Below are 14,919 nucleotides of genomic sequence, written 5' to 3' on the forward strand. Positions count from 1 at the left end.
ATAGCTGAATATATTAACTGTGGCTGCAAAATCTCTTGCATGCTTATAAAGGAAACTTTTACCACCAGCAAGGATTTTAAAAATCATGAGTAGGGTTGACAACATTAAACAAACTGTTACAAATGAATAGTTTCAATTGTGTGTTGGCAAAAGAAAAGAAAGAAAAGAAAAGAAAAGAAAAGAAAAGAAAAGAAAAGAAAAGAAAAGAAAAGAAAAGAAAAGAAAAGGAAAGAAAAGGAAAGAAAAGGAAAGAAAAGAAAAGAAAAACAACGTGGATTTCCAAATAAGTTAAATTGGCTAAAAAATTTATTTTTGGAAGGTGAGATAAGGTAAGTATATTGTTTCGTGACTGCTGTTCAAGTATGCATGGTTTTAAAGTATTAAATAGCATTTTAACTGGTTTCAAAATGCACTGGTTAATAAAGTATTTGAAGTAGGTACAAGTGACTGAAACCCTCTGTAACCCCTTAGAAACATCTGGTAGTGGTGACGCATAATCAAGAACCCTCATGAGAGGGGGCCACTTGCTCCAATTAGAAAAGGGAAGGTTTCATCCAGAAGCTCCAAAGAACTGGCCCATAGCTTGGCTGTGTGATTCTTCACTAGTGATGCTGCTAGTTCTTAAGCCACCTGAAGAACATTCCAGTGAAACCTGAACAGCCAAATCACCCTTCTTTCCCCATTCTTCCCTGCTCAAGCCTGGGGAATTGGAGGATTTAGGAATAATGGTGAAACAGCTTGGGTGAATGCAGATTAACTACTGTGCATACCTTTGCCATAATCAATGTAAAGTTTCATGGGGAATCTCTGGGAGATGCAGCAGTAAAAACTGTTGATTTCATTAAGCCTTAACCACTGAGCACATCTTTTTAATATTCTGTGTGATGAAAAGGGAAGTATGATTAAAGAATTTCTAGTGAAACTGAAATACAATAGTTGCCTTGAGGAAAAAAATATTAATGCAATTGTTTGTGTTAAAGCTAAACCAGCCACTTTTTCCATGGAACACCAATAAACTTGAGAAAATTTGCCAAATATGCTTATTCACACTTAAATATCTAGCAGACATCTTCTCAAAAATGAAGTGAGACTGTCACTTCAAACAAAATTATTGCCAAAGATAATATTCAAATGTTCAAGCAAAAATTAAAATTTTGGAAATCTTGAGGGCACCTGGGGTGAGCACTGGGTGTTATATAGAAACCAACTTGACAATAAACTATTTTAAAAAATAAAATAAATAAATAAATAAAATTTTGGAAATCTTGATTATACCACCATGAGTTTGAGTTTGATAGCTTCCCAATACTTTCTTAAAGACTGTTTCTAATGAGACTGGCGATGATGTTAAATGAATGTAATTTTCTTATACTGTATTATGAAACATAACATTTGAAGGATTTGCGTAACACACTGAACTAATGTTTTCTAATGCTAATGCAAAGAATCATGCACAGGGGGAAAATGGTCCGTTCAAAGTAAAAGACCAATGAATTTCAGTATAACAGGAATACACTGATGGTTTTAGATTTCACATGGCAATCAACCTTTAAAAACTACCATTCAGGGGGGGCCTGGGTGGCCCAGTCTGTTAAGTATCTGACTCTTGATTTAGGCTCAGGTCATGACCTCCCAGTTTGTGAGTTTAAGCCTGGCATAGGCTCTGTGCTGACAGTGCAGAGCCTGCTTAGAATTCTCTCTCTCTCTGCCCCTTCCCCACTTATGCTCTCTCTCTCTCTCTCTCTCAAAATAAATAAACTTAAAAAAAGTTTTTTTAATAAAAAATAAAAATCTACCACTCAAATTTTGGTGAGATATCAGATATTCACAATAATCTGAAAAGGGTATTAAAATGTCTTTTCTTTTCTGGCTACCTATCTATGAGACCAGATTTTTCCCATATGATTCAAACCAAAATATTTGTTTTTATTTTTTAAATATTTATTTTTGAGAGAGAAAGAGACACACAAAGAGCACGAGTGGAGGAGGGGCTGAGAGTGAGACATAGAATCTGAAGTAGGCTCCAAGCTCCATGCTGATAGCAAGGAGCCCAACACAGGGCCTGAACCCATGAACCGTGAAATCATGACCTGAGCCAAAGTTGGATGCTTAATTGACTTAGCCACCCAGGTGCCAGAAAATATTTATTTATTTTTAAACAAGGAAGTAAATACATAAATTTTACCTTTGCTTTCATTTCTATTCGAATAAATAACAACAGCTATAACCCCCATAAATGAAGGTTCTCTAGATTTCTCAAAATAAGAGTAAAAGAATCCTGAGACCAAAAAGTATGAAAACCACAGACACCTATCTAGCCTCCTAAGGAATTTGGATTTTATTGTAAGGATACTATTTAGTCAGTCATTAGAGGTTTTTAACAGTCTTTTAAAATGGTGTTTATACATACCATCTTTTGGTTTTACTCTTATACAAAATAATAATCCTCAAAACATAATCCTCAAACACTGCAAAAAAAATTTTTTTTGTAGATAGAATAGAGGACACAAGAATAACATGACAATCTCTGCCACAAAAATTAAAAGCAGCCAAGGGACTAATATTCTATTTTTTCTATGACACTGTTTGGCACCTTAGCTTTGCCTCAACTTCACAAAATTCACAGAACATGAAGTGCATAATTTATTGATACCTTCTCGGTAGACTTTAAAAAATAGAAAAATTTAAATGGATTTTGAGAATACAACTATCCCTAGAAACTTCACATAAAGCTGTAAGAAAGATGCAGGTATGTCTCCCCAATAATCTTCTTTCTCCTATATTACAATCCTTTAGGAGAATTGGAAATAGCAACCTCTGCTGTTTCCCCAAGCTAAGCATGGCTGCCAACGTTAAGAGAATTTGCCATTCAAATTTTTTTTAATGTTTAGTTTATTTTTGAGAGAGGGAGGATAGGGGAGAAGCAGAGAGAGGGCAACAGAGGATCTGAAGCAGGCTCCGTGCTGACAGCAGCGGGCCCACAGGGGCTTGAGGTGACAAACTGAACCAGGAGATCATGACCGGAGTTGAAGTTCACCGCTCAACCTACTGAGCCACACAGGAACCCCACTGTTCATTTTTTCCCTCATTTACAGACAGACACATTATGTTAAAACCTGCCTCATCCACACTAATTTAATACCTTCCTATATACTATTTACATATAGTACAGTATTTAAGGTTACAGAATACCAAAATCTTTATATATATTTAGTAGAAAGTTGTTGGAAATAAAATTTAGGTTAGGACTTTGATAAAGTCAAAATGAAATATTTAATCTACCATCAGTAACTTTTCATTTAAAAATAGCCTTTTCTGGGGCACCTGGCTGGCTCAGCTGGTGAAGCATGCGACTCTTGATCTCAGGGTTATGAGTTCGAGCCCCACGCTGGGTCCAGACCTTACTTAAAAATAAAATCTTAAAAAATAAAGCTTTTTATTGAAGAGGTGGTATTCAAACACCTTCTTAGCTTCACTCATAAAAGGATTTTAGGGGTTGCGTATGTTGGTAGAATTGTGATCCTCATAATTACTTTATACCCAACAATTATATGGTATTACAGAAAGACAGTAAAATCAAAATGCAGGTTGTCCTTAACTTGAACATCTGATTTTCCTATAACTTAAGATGGATACCATTATATATTGACATCCCCAACCAATACTCACCTGGTAGAATATATCACTGCCTTGTGATGGCTTTGAGTGCCTGCCAGCAGCCGTATGCTAGCAAGAATTTAGAATCAAATTTGGCATTTTGAGGAGTCTTTCATGGCACTGACAAGAGGAAGTAGATAATAAAGTAATCTAGAATTTTCGGTAAGCACGGGCTGATCCTGTAGGTCCCAGAGAAATACTGTTGAATAGTATTAAATTAACTAGAAAATCTACTAATTCACATAAAGAAGTTCCACAACATTTATTGAAAGATGTGCTGAAACCATCTGGGGGGCAGGGAGGGAAGTCTGCCATGAAAAATGGCCAGCAGGGACCAGAAGTGACTGCACACTGCACACTATCCCTCCAGTGCTGACTGCCCACCCTCCAACACAGGGGTGCTAGCTTCTAGCACTTTCTTACCCTGTTTCCTAAGGCCCCAGGAAAGAAAGAGAAAAGAAATCATGGGAAGGGAGGGAGCACTCAGGGATGCACCCATGGAGAATGGGTGTCCCACGTGGGAGGTGGGGACATCATACAAGAAATAGCAACATTCAGCAATAGCTGTTTGGAGCCTGAACCTGCATCTTGAGCAGGAGGTGCTTCTGGGTAGATTCTCACCACTTTTAATGTTGACAATATGATTTTGGGAAAAGCAGCCTGCTGTAACTCTAATTTAAAATTTTACCATTTTCGGGGCGCCCGGGTGGCTTAGTCGGTTAAGCGTCCGACTTTCGCTCAGGTCATGATCTCGCGGTTTGTGGGTTCAAGCCCCGCGTCGGGCTCTGTGCTGACTGCCAGCTCGGAGCCTGGAGCCTGTTTCAGAGTCTGTCACTCCCTCTCTCTCTGACCCTCCCCTGCTCATGCTGTCTCTCTCTCTCCTAGAAAAAAAAAAAAAAAAAAGTTTAAAATTTTACCATTTTCTAGACTTTCCAGGAATGTAGATCATTCCCCAATAATATATCTAAATGTAGTTGGACTATTACACTTGACTTTTTACTACATTTTCCATGAACAAGAGTATGAAAATAGGTAGGAGTCTTGGTAATATCTTATCTGTATAATAATGGCCAAAGGCCAAAATTGGTCCCTCACTATAGAGTAGGTATGCTTGCTGGTGCTGAACAGGCAAGAGCACCACTTCCAAAAAAACCTGAATGCATGTTAAGAAAAGGTGGCAATTATGGGGCGCCTGGGTGGCTTAGTCGGTTAAGCGTCCGACTTTCGCTTGGGTCATGATCTCGCGGTTCGTGGGTTCGAGCCCCGCGTCGGGCTCTGTGCTGACTGCCAGCTCAGAGCCTGGAGCCTACTTCAGAGCCTGTATCTCCCTCTGTCTCTGACCCTCCCCTGCTCACGCTGTCTCTCTCTCTCTCTCTCTCCTAGAAATAAATAAAACATTAAAAAAAAAAAAAAAAGAAAAGGTGGCAATTAAAAAAAATCTTTACAAAGAAAACAAATGGTTACATATGTCCCCAAACCAAGTGTAATACTTCAAAATCATGGTATATTTTCCAACTGGGCTATCAACTAATAAATAGCCTAAATTAAGGGTTATTTTGTGATTCAGCAGCAGAAAGGCAGGTCAATGCTCTCCATTCAGACTTGGCCATAAGACCTAGTTTGAGGTTCAAAATAAAATAAATGAAATAAAACCCAGATGCTATTATGAGTTTCAAGGGCAAAGCAAATTTATCAGGTAGATGCATTCAGAACAGCATTACTTTGGAAATTTTATTTCTACCGTGTATGATAATCACAGCTAAAACACGTACACCCTCTAACCAAATAATGGGATTACTCTTGCTCACGTACTACTACAGAAAAATTAGGTAGATAAAATATAAGGAACTAGATACGACCAGGGAAAAAGAAAGTAGAAACTGAAGAAAAATTTCACATATTTGTATTTAGGTAACAGCTATTGGGTTTATGCATTTCTAGAGATACATTTTGGTTTACTGTCTATTATTTGGTTGCTAAAATGATCTCTAAGAAGTCATCTTTTCCCTGCACATGACATTTATTTGCACAGCAAATGCAACAGAATAAACCATACAAACATTTCCTGCTCTATCAAAAGAGAAGGGAAGGGAGTCTGAGGTTTTTGAGTTTTTGAGATACTCTGGGATTGTAAGGACACAAAAGGAGGCTCTAGAAACACCGTAAGCAAGACTCTAAAATGACTGCTATAATGATTGCTGTGGGGAGGACTGAAGCAGACTGCAGTCTGGGAAGCTGAAGGTAAAGGACTTGAGATGCTTTGATTTTGTGGATTCAATATCATGTTCAATTATGTGCTTCTCTGTGGTTCTGAGTGGTTTCAAAATCACTTTATAAAACAACTTATTTCAACCTCGAGGAAAAATGTTTAAAGGGGACATAAGAGATGGAGAAATATCCTCAACAGCAAGAAAGCACAAAAGGAGAAAAGAAAACATGGCTACATTCCATTTTAACATATTGGTTAAAAAACAAATAAAGGAATAGTTAATCACTGATATACCAGGGAGCACAGACATGTATTTTGAAAAGTTCCCAAAGTGAGGCAGTTGCCCACCCTTGGTTAATAGCTGAAATCCAAGAACAGGTTCTAAGAATATAATTCACCTCCTTCAAATGTGAATTAAGGCAATTGGCTAGACTTTTCTGACAATTAAGAGACTTGTCCCTACACATTGGCACAATTTAGCACTTAACAGGCACTACCCTACTTAATCCTCATAACCAGTCTATGTATTATTATATCCATTGTAAATTATACATGTTCTGGAACTTCTTCGTTGCTGGTAGGGTGCTAAATCATTAGTGCTGGACCCAACAATGTCAGGGCCTATGCTACTTTATAAGAAAATCATTGAAAAAGAAAAAAAAAGAAAAAAAAAAAAAACAGAAGGCAGACTGCATTCATTCATACAAAAATATTTACTAAACACCTTCTATCTACTGGACACGTGGGGCACCTTAATGAACAGACATAAAATATTTGCCCACACATAACTTACAGTCTAGCAGAAGTAGGGAAAGACAATTGGCCATCAGTCAGGTAGTATTTTAGAAGGTAATAGATGCTACAGAGAAAGAAAATGCAGAGCACTGTAAGAAAGATACAGGCCATAACTTGCAATTATATATAAGGTAGACCTCATGGCCAAGGTGATATTTTAGTGAGAACTCATAGGAGGTGAGGAAACTGGCCACGAATATATCTGGGGAGAAAATATTACTGGCACAATAAAAAAACCAACACAAAGACCTGAAGATGAGAATGTGCCTCATGTGTTTCAGGATCAGCAGGGAAGTAAAGATGATTAGAATGGAGAGCAAGTGAGGGAAGGAAGTGGGGAAAAGCTAAGAGTTAGGGGTAGTCAGATTGTATTGGGCTTTGTGAATCATTATGAGGAAATCTAACTTTTATTCTGAATAAGATGGAAAGCCATGGAATGGTTTTAAGTGTAACATGACTTCTGTTTAAAAAGATCACTCTGGGGTGCGTGCGTGGCTAAGTCGGTTAAGCACCTGACTCTTAATTTCAGCTCAGGTCATGATCTCCTGGTTTGTGAAATCGAGTCCTGTGTCTGGCTCTGCTCTGACGGCACAAATCCTGCTTGGAATTCTCTCTTCCTCTCTCCCCCAACCTCCATTCACTATCTCTCTCTGAAAAGAAAATAAACTTAAAAAAAAAAAGAAAAAAAAAGAGATCACTTTGGTTGTTATTCTGATAACTTATTAAAAGAAAGCCAGGGAAGGAGAAAAGAGGGATCACTGTAATAATCCAGTCAAGAGGTGCTGGAAATTTAGACAAAGGTGTGAACAAAAGAAGTGAGGAAAGGGACTAAAATCCTGGATTTATTTGGAAAACAGGATTCTGGATATATATATGAAGATAAAGTAGGATTTGCCGGTAGCCTTGATGTGGAAAGAAAAGAGAAGAGTCAGGATGATTCCAAAGGTTTTGGCTTGAATAACCTGAAAAATGTTATCTACCACCCACCAAAATGGAGCAGGCTGCAAGGTGAGCAGGTTTGTAGAGAAAAACCAAAAAATCAGTTTTAGTCCTATTAAAATGGGGTATCTTTTATGCACTCAAGAAGTCAAAAAAGTAGCTGATATGTGTTCCTAAAGTTTCAGAGCACTATCCCTGCTAGAGCTATTCATTGGGGAGTCTTAAGCAGCTACATGGTATTTTATTGAAGACTCCCAACTGTTTTTGTTTTTTTTTTTTTAATTTTTTAATGTTTTTATTTATTTTTGAGAGAAAGATAGAGACAGCATGCACAGGGGAGGGTCAGAGAGAGATGGAGACACAGAATCTGATGCAGGCTCCAGACTCTGAGCTGTCAGCACAGAGCCCAATGGGGGCTCGAACCCACGAACCATGAGATCATGACGTGAGCCGAAGTCAGATGCTCAACCAGCTGAGCCACCCAGACGCCCCGACTCCCAACTGTTTTTGACAAGAGTCCTACAAGAACTGAGCCCTGAAGCATTCCAAATTAATAGGCTGGTGAGGAAAACCCAGTGCAAATGGGTTTTCAGATGCATTTTAAAAATGACTAAAAAAGTGAAACTAGCAGTCTAGTAGTTTAAGGAGGAAAAGTAGCTGCAAGTGGCATCCTCAAAATCAAATGACATGTGCAAAAGAGAGGGGACGACCAATTATATCAATTCAGCCAATAGGTAAAGATGAGAACTGACTGCTGGATGTAGCAACTTGGAATAGTTTCTTTAGAAAAAGTCCTAGTGACTCTATCCTCCCTCACCCTCGAGGACAACTATGGACTGAAATATTACGGTTCAATTTGCTCATGAACTGAATTTGTTTTTCTAAAGAACTATCCAAAGAAGGGGGGCCTGGATGACTCAGGTGGTTGAGCGTCCAACTTCGGCTCAGGTCATGATCTTGCGAATGGGTTCGATTCCCAAGTCAGGCTCTGTGCTGAAGGCTCAGAGCCTGGAGCCTGCTCCAGATTCTGTGTCTCCCTTTACTCCAATTTAATATTTGGGACTCAAAATCGGTTGATCAAGAAATACCAGTAACGGGGCACCTGGATAGCTCAATTGATTAAGCCTCTACCTCTTAATTTTGCCTAAGGCCAAGATCTCAAGGTTTGTGAATTCAAGCCCACATCTGGTTCTGTGCTAGGGATTTTCTCTCTCTGCCCCTCCCCTGCTCACAGTCTCTCTCAAAAACAAACAAACATTAAAAACAAAAAGAAATACCAGTGATAATCTTTAACTACTAACAGCAATTTGTTAATATATAATTCCTATCCCTTCACAAAACAAAACAAAGGAAAACAACCTCTAGGTAAGCTGGAAATAAAATATATATTGCATTTCTCCTGATGAAGAATTATGATAAACCAAAAACCAATATTTTACTATTGTTTTTCCTATTAAAATAAAGAACACAAGTTTGCACATTACCACCATTACTATTGACAACAAATGCTCCAGAAGGATTTTTACAATGTTCCAGAATGTTAACATTAGTGCAGCATGCCATAAAACCAAAATAAAAAGTATAATTATTAGAAAGAAATAGACTCAAGTGTCATTATCGGAAACTGATTATATAACTAGGAAACCCAAGAGAATAAACTGCTCTTCGAGTAAAAGCTCTTAGAATAAAAGCCAGCTATAAAACAAATACACAAAAATTAACAACCATCTTATACTAACAATAGCCAACTTGAAGAATCCATCACAATAGCAACAAAAACATAAATACCAAAGAACGCTAACAAGAAATATTAAGACTCCATGAAAAACAAACAAACAAAACCTCTGCTAGGAGAACAAAAGGTCTGAATAACAACAGAGACGCGTACTACTCCACATGTAGAGGACAGTCCTGACCAAAGAACAAAAATGCCCTGCAACAAAATCATGAAAGTGGAAAGTAGCAACTTAGCTGACCTAAAAGAGTGACAGAAGGTTGCAAGCTAAAATTAGGTTAATAACAGCTGTTTAGGTAACTCTACATTCCTGGACACCCTTCCAACTTAACTTGGGGCAAAAGTCTGGCTGACTGTCCCAGAACCCAGCAAGAATGGAGACAATTCCTGACAAAGTAGATGAAACAGTTAAGTCTGGGTTGTAAATGCACGGGAACAAAGTGACTCTATACAAAGAGGTACTGAGACCCCTGCCAGATGCCTCCCAGAACACTGGCAGCTAGTTTTTTTCCTCAGCTCAGGATGCTGGAAGAGAACCCTCTGGCCAGCCCAAGAGGAAAAACCCTACAGAAGGTACAATTAACAACTAAGAAGAAACAGTAAACAGGCTGCCACTGGAGCGGGAGACTCAGGGGTTTGGGGGCAGTAGGGGAGAGAGGGGCAAGGGACCATTTATTTTACAATAAGCCTTTTGGACTTAAACTATGTGCCTGTATTAGTTTAAAGATAGAAACAGGATAATCTTTATCTGAAAGGAAAGATGAATATACTTCTGATTTTTAAAAGAATATTGTGACTTGCTCTACCAGGTATTTTTATGTACTCTAAATCCACAACATAAAACATTTGTCATCAATTTAGAGATTAGTGCATCAATGAGTAAGACCTAAAACAGAAGCAAAGCCAAGATTAAGTCAAGATCTTAATAAAGGAAAGACCATAAGTAATGAGGAAAAGGATGGACTTTTAAAAAATGGTGTTGGGGGATGCTTGAGTGTCTCAGTCAGTTAAGCATCTGACCTCGGCTCAGGTCATTATCTTGCAGTTCTAGTTCCTAAGTTCCAGCCCAGCATGGGGCTCTGTGCTGACATTTCAGAGCCTGGAGCCTGCTTCAGAATCTGTGACTCCCTCTCTCTCTGTCCCTCCCCCACTCATGCTCTGTTTCTCAAAAATTAAATATTTTTTTAAATATTTAAAAAATTAAAAAAAAAAAGAAATGTGTTGGTAGAACTGACTAGTTGGTAAGGAAGAGGTGGTATGAGACAATTCATATACATACATTAATACAGAATTAACTGTAAAGATCTAATATATTTTCAAAATTTCAGTTACATTTACCTCACCTCTAGGCTTTTCAAACATAAATGTGTAAAAGGAAAAAATCATAAAAGACAAGACAAAGTTTGACTATTTTAAAGTAAAACTATTTTGCTGTTTGAAAAACACCATTAAGTAAATTAAAAAAAAAAAATGGGCGGTAGGAGGTAAATCACTGCAAATATGATAAAGGCAGAACACTCTTTATATAAAACAGGTATTCAAAATCTTTTTTTTTAATCATCAATTAAGAGTAAAGGGGCAGAGTACCTGAACAGACAGCTTTCAAAAGGTAAAACAAGAAGCAATTCACTAAGTTCACTACGTACCAAATAATGTAAGTTAAAATAAGATCACATTTTTATAGAAAATTAGGAAAGATTAAGCACTGGAATGCTGACACAGTGGGGAGATCATTAGGTGCTTAAGGGAATCAATGTGTCTTAGCACAAGCAGTTTGGCACCATGCCTCAAGAGTCATAAAGAGTTCACCTCTGCCCCAGCAATTCTGCTATAAATCTAGCCCAAGCAAGTCAGAGACACCAAGACTTCCAGGCATAGGCATTTATCCCAGCTCTGCCTCCAAGTCTGTTCTTACTTTCTGAGCCTACCTCATTTGCCACACTGACTCTGTTGAGGCCCTTCCTCTATTTGATTCATTCCATCTCTCCAAATCTCTATGCTGTAGGTACCATTTTTGGGTAGCATTGGGTAATTAATAAAGCTCATTCCAATCCTCAGTGGCCAACTTCGGATTTACACCAAATTCTCAACCAGTAAAAATGAAAATATGTCAAACAACAGTAAACTTGTTAAATAAACTTTCGCATATCCATCATCAAAAATCTTATGTTCAGGAGCACCTGGGTGGCTCAGTTCATTGAGCGTTAGACTTTGGATCAGGCCACGGTCTCGTGGTTCCTGAGTTTGAGCACCTCGTGGCTCAGAGCCACCTTCCAATCTTCTGTCCCCCTCTCTCTCTGCCCCTCCCCCACTGGTGCCCTCTCTCCCAAAAATAAGTAAACATTGAAAAAAAATTTTTAACCTTATGTTCAAAGATTTAAAGGCACAGAAAAGTCTATGTTAAGCGGAAAAGCAGTATTTAAAACTACAGATGAAACTGAAATGCCAATTTTGTTTTTTAAAGTATGCAAAGAAAAAGACAAATGGAAGCATATCATCACATGAACAGTTGTTTATTTCTGGATGATGTGATTGTGAGTTTCATTTTCTTAGGGTTTTTTTTTTGTAATTCTCTAAATGCCTACAGCAAGAATAATTTATTTTAAAATGTTTAAAAGCCATAGAAACAACAGATCTTCTCAAATGAAGTTGCTTAGAAGTCAATTTTAAAGCACGTGGTAAAAAATGGAAAGATTAGGTAAGAAGTTACTAACTTAGCAAGAGCATTACTGTTGAACTACAAGGTCCATCAAATGAAAGAGATTTCCATCATTATTTTCTCAGAGTAAAATATCAGCCTTTCAGAATCTGCTTTGAGAGTCTAGTTAACAGAAATTTAATTAGCATATAGAACAGGGGATAGTTGCAAGACAAAACCTCCTCAACTCCCAATGCATCCTTAGAATCACTGGCCTATTAAAAGCATCTCGGAATTGAAGGATTGAATTCTGATTATTATTTACACAGTAAAGTTTGAAAGGTTTCAAAAAGCAAAAAGCCAAAGACATGTAAATGACACATTTCCATACAATTTTGTTCAGAACTGTCTTAACAGTTCCTTCCAAGGCGAACTGGAATTAGATGGCTATCAAATACTTGCTTTGAGCATAAAATTATCTTTGTTTGGATGTGTTTGTGTGTTGGGGAGGGGAACGAGTGGGCGAGTTTGTAAAAGACAATCTTTCCTTTTTTAAAGTGTAACACTACAGGTGGTTGAACTTCATGTAAAGAATCTAGGCAAAGCACTTTCTAGGAACAAAACTGTTTAAAGGCTGATAATGACCTTTTCTTCTGCCACAAATTATGAGAGATTTTCTGCATGACTGTAGAATTATATTTCACTTTTAAAATTTCTTAAATATAAGATGTCTTAGGACTTTGGAGAAATGATGTATACAATTCTTAGGTTTGTGCGCCCCAGAGGAGGAAAATGTGTAAAAAGGCATCGTTTTCACCTCATTTTGGAACCTTCTTAAGTTCTCAGCGCAAAAACAGGTTAAAATGAATATTACTCCTAGCTGCTAGCAGTATCACCCCAAACAACAGCATTATTATGTAATTACTTAGAAAGAAAAACTTGAACTGTAAGAGCTCGCCCTTACCTGCGCAAGGGACCAAGAACTGAAAAGGGTGATTCAAATTCTTCAGAAAACGAGGAGTCCTGTTCTGAAATCCAAAGGTAGGAGGACCCGCCCACTTCCCCTGGAGGACTCGTTGCTATAGGAACCGGCAGTACCCCTTCAGAGCCTGAACAGTCCGGGGGAGGGGATCCTGCCCAGGGATTGGGGGTGGGTTAAAAGAAGGGAACTGGGAAAGGGTAAAGATGGGGGGGGGGCGGGTTGAGAGGTTAAAAGACAATGAAACCTCTTGGCTGTGACAGAGTCCGAGGAGGGCTGAGTGGCCCCAAAGGAAACTCAAAACATTAGTTAGAACAATGTCTGGACGCTACAGCCACATTATAGTTAAGTTTAAGTTTGAACGATTAGAGACAATTCCCTCCCTCCCCGCTGGCAAACAAACCACCCTTTGTCGGCTCCGGTCTTTGGAAAATGAAGCTAGACTTTTATCTCCTCAATTACAAACTGAACGCTACTTCGTCAAATTGAAATCTTGACTTTCTTCTATTAAACCAGCGGTTCCCAAACTGTGCTTGCACATTGGAATCACCTAGAGATCTTTAAAATACACGTTGTTTTAACTGGTCTGGGGTGTGCTACTTGAGCATAGTTTTAAAACTCTCCAGTGGTTCTCTTCTGCAGCCAATTTTGGGAACTACTTTACTCCGTGATTTGCCGAGGTGTAAAGAGTATTTTTTAAAGAGGAAAAAGAAAAAGAACGCACAATTATCTCCCTTTGTGTTTTTAGGGCTAATAATAGAGTTACTGGCTTTCTCCAAGCACACACAGGACAATAGGTTTCATGATAAACAGGCATCCCCTGCATGCTCTGGCAATACTTTCTTCGGGATAAAAAGACTAGGCAGCATACTCTTTTTCTTCCCAAGACAGCAAACACCGTTCTTACCCAAACACCAAACTTATGCACCTATTTTAAGAGCGAATGGCCACGAATACCGCTCACAACTTAGAACGAGCACCAGTACCAGAAGGAAACAGAACCCCAGTGGCCCACCATCATTCTCCGGGGTTCTGCAGCGACCAGGACAGGGCAAGGGCCGGGTGTGGGTCCCTGAAGCCCCCAATCCGCGCCCCGCTGGCAGCGCCTCAATAAAGTTACTCAGGGAAGTTTGTTCGCGTTTCCAAGCAGGCGCCTCCCCGGGCCAGGGGCGCGGCCCCCGCCACCTGCTCGGCGCCAAAGCTCCCCCGGCCGCGCCCCCTCCCTGGACCTCCGCCACCTCCGCGGGTCGCGCACACTGCGGGTGCCCGTTTGGCCGGCCTGGGGCCGGGGTGGTCTCGCTTCGCCCCCGGCACCCCCTCCCCGCTTCCCTTGGCTGCAGCTGGCCCTGCCCCTCGGGCCACGGCGCCAGGACCCCTTCGCGGGCCCGGCACCATCCCGCCTGGAAACCCTCGGGAAGCCTTCGCGCGCGGCCAGCATTTTCGAGCCAAGGAGGGGTACCCGGGCACCCCCGTATCCCGGGGCTAGACGCCGGACCGCGGACCCGTCCCAGCCCCGCCGCGCACGGCCCCTGCGGCCCGGGGCCGGGAGCGCGCCCCTGGCCGGGCGGTCCGGTGCTGCGCACGCGCGCACGCGCCCGCCCGCTCGCCCGCGGCGCCCTCACTCACCGTCAGCGCTCTTCGTCACCTCTGGCGTCGCCGCCGCCTGCGGTGCTCCCTGCTCGCCGCTCGCCACCCCGGCCCGGTGCCCACTCCTCAGGCCCCGGCCCGGGCACTCGGGGATCCAGCGCCCGGCGGGCTTGGCGGGCACCCGCACGCAGGGCACGCTCCGCGGGGCCGCGCGCGCGCGCGCCCGGGGGCCGCGAGGGGGTGGGGCCAAGCTGGCCACGCGCCTGAAGGCCGCCCTGGATAAGGGGCATGCGCACTGTTGTCCATTCTTGGGGTCAGGTTTCGGGGAGGGCGACGACCCTGGAGCGGGGAAAGGGAAGAAAGGCGGAGAGGTCCGGGAG

At 40.7% G+C, this 14,919-nt stretch overlaps 1 protein-coding gene across 1 annotated transcript in view; it reads right to left on the reverse strand.

Moving 5' to 3' along the window:
- The window catches only part of BTBD3 (BTB domain containing 3), a 36,174-nt gene extending 21,457 nt beyond the window's left edge, over positions 1 to 14,717 (reverse strand). Inside the window, exon 1 of the mRNA XM_039218143.1 lies at positions 14,579 to 14,717. The gene's annotated coding sequence lies outside the window, so the exon portion shown is untranslated. The remainder of the gene's footprint in view (positions 1 to 14,578) is intronic.
- Between the last annotated feature and the right edge of the window lie 202 nt (positions 14,718 to 14,919).

Source organism: Hyaena hyaena, unplaced genomic scaffold (genome assembly GCF_003009895.1).
Source record: "Hyaena hyaena isolate Hyena2069 unplaced genomic scaffold, ASM300989v1 scaffold_735, whole genome shotgun sequence".
NCBI classification, from domain to species: domain Eukaryota; kingdom Metazoa; phylum Chordata; class Mammalia; order Carnivora; family Hyaenidae; genus Hyaena; species Hyaena hyaena.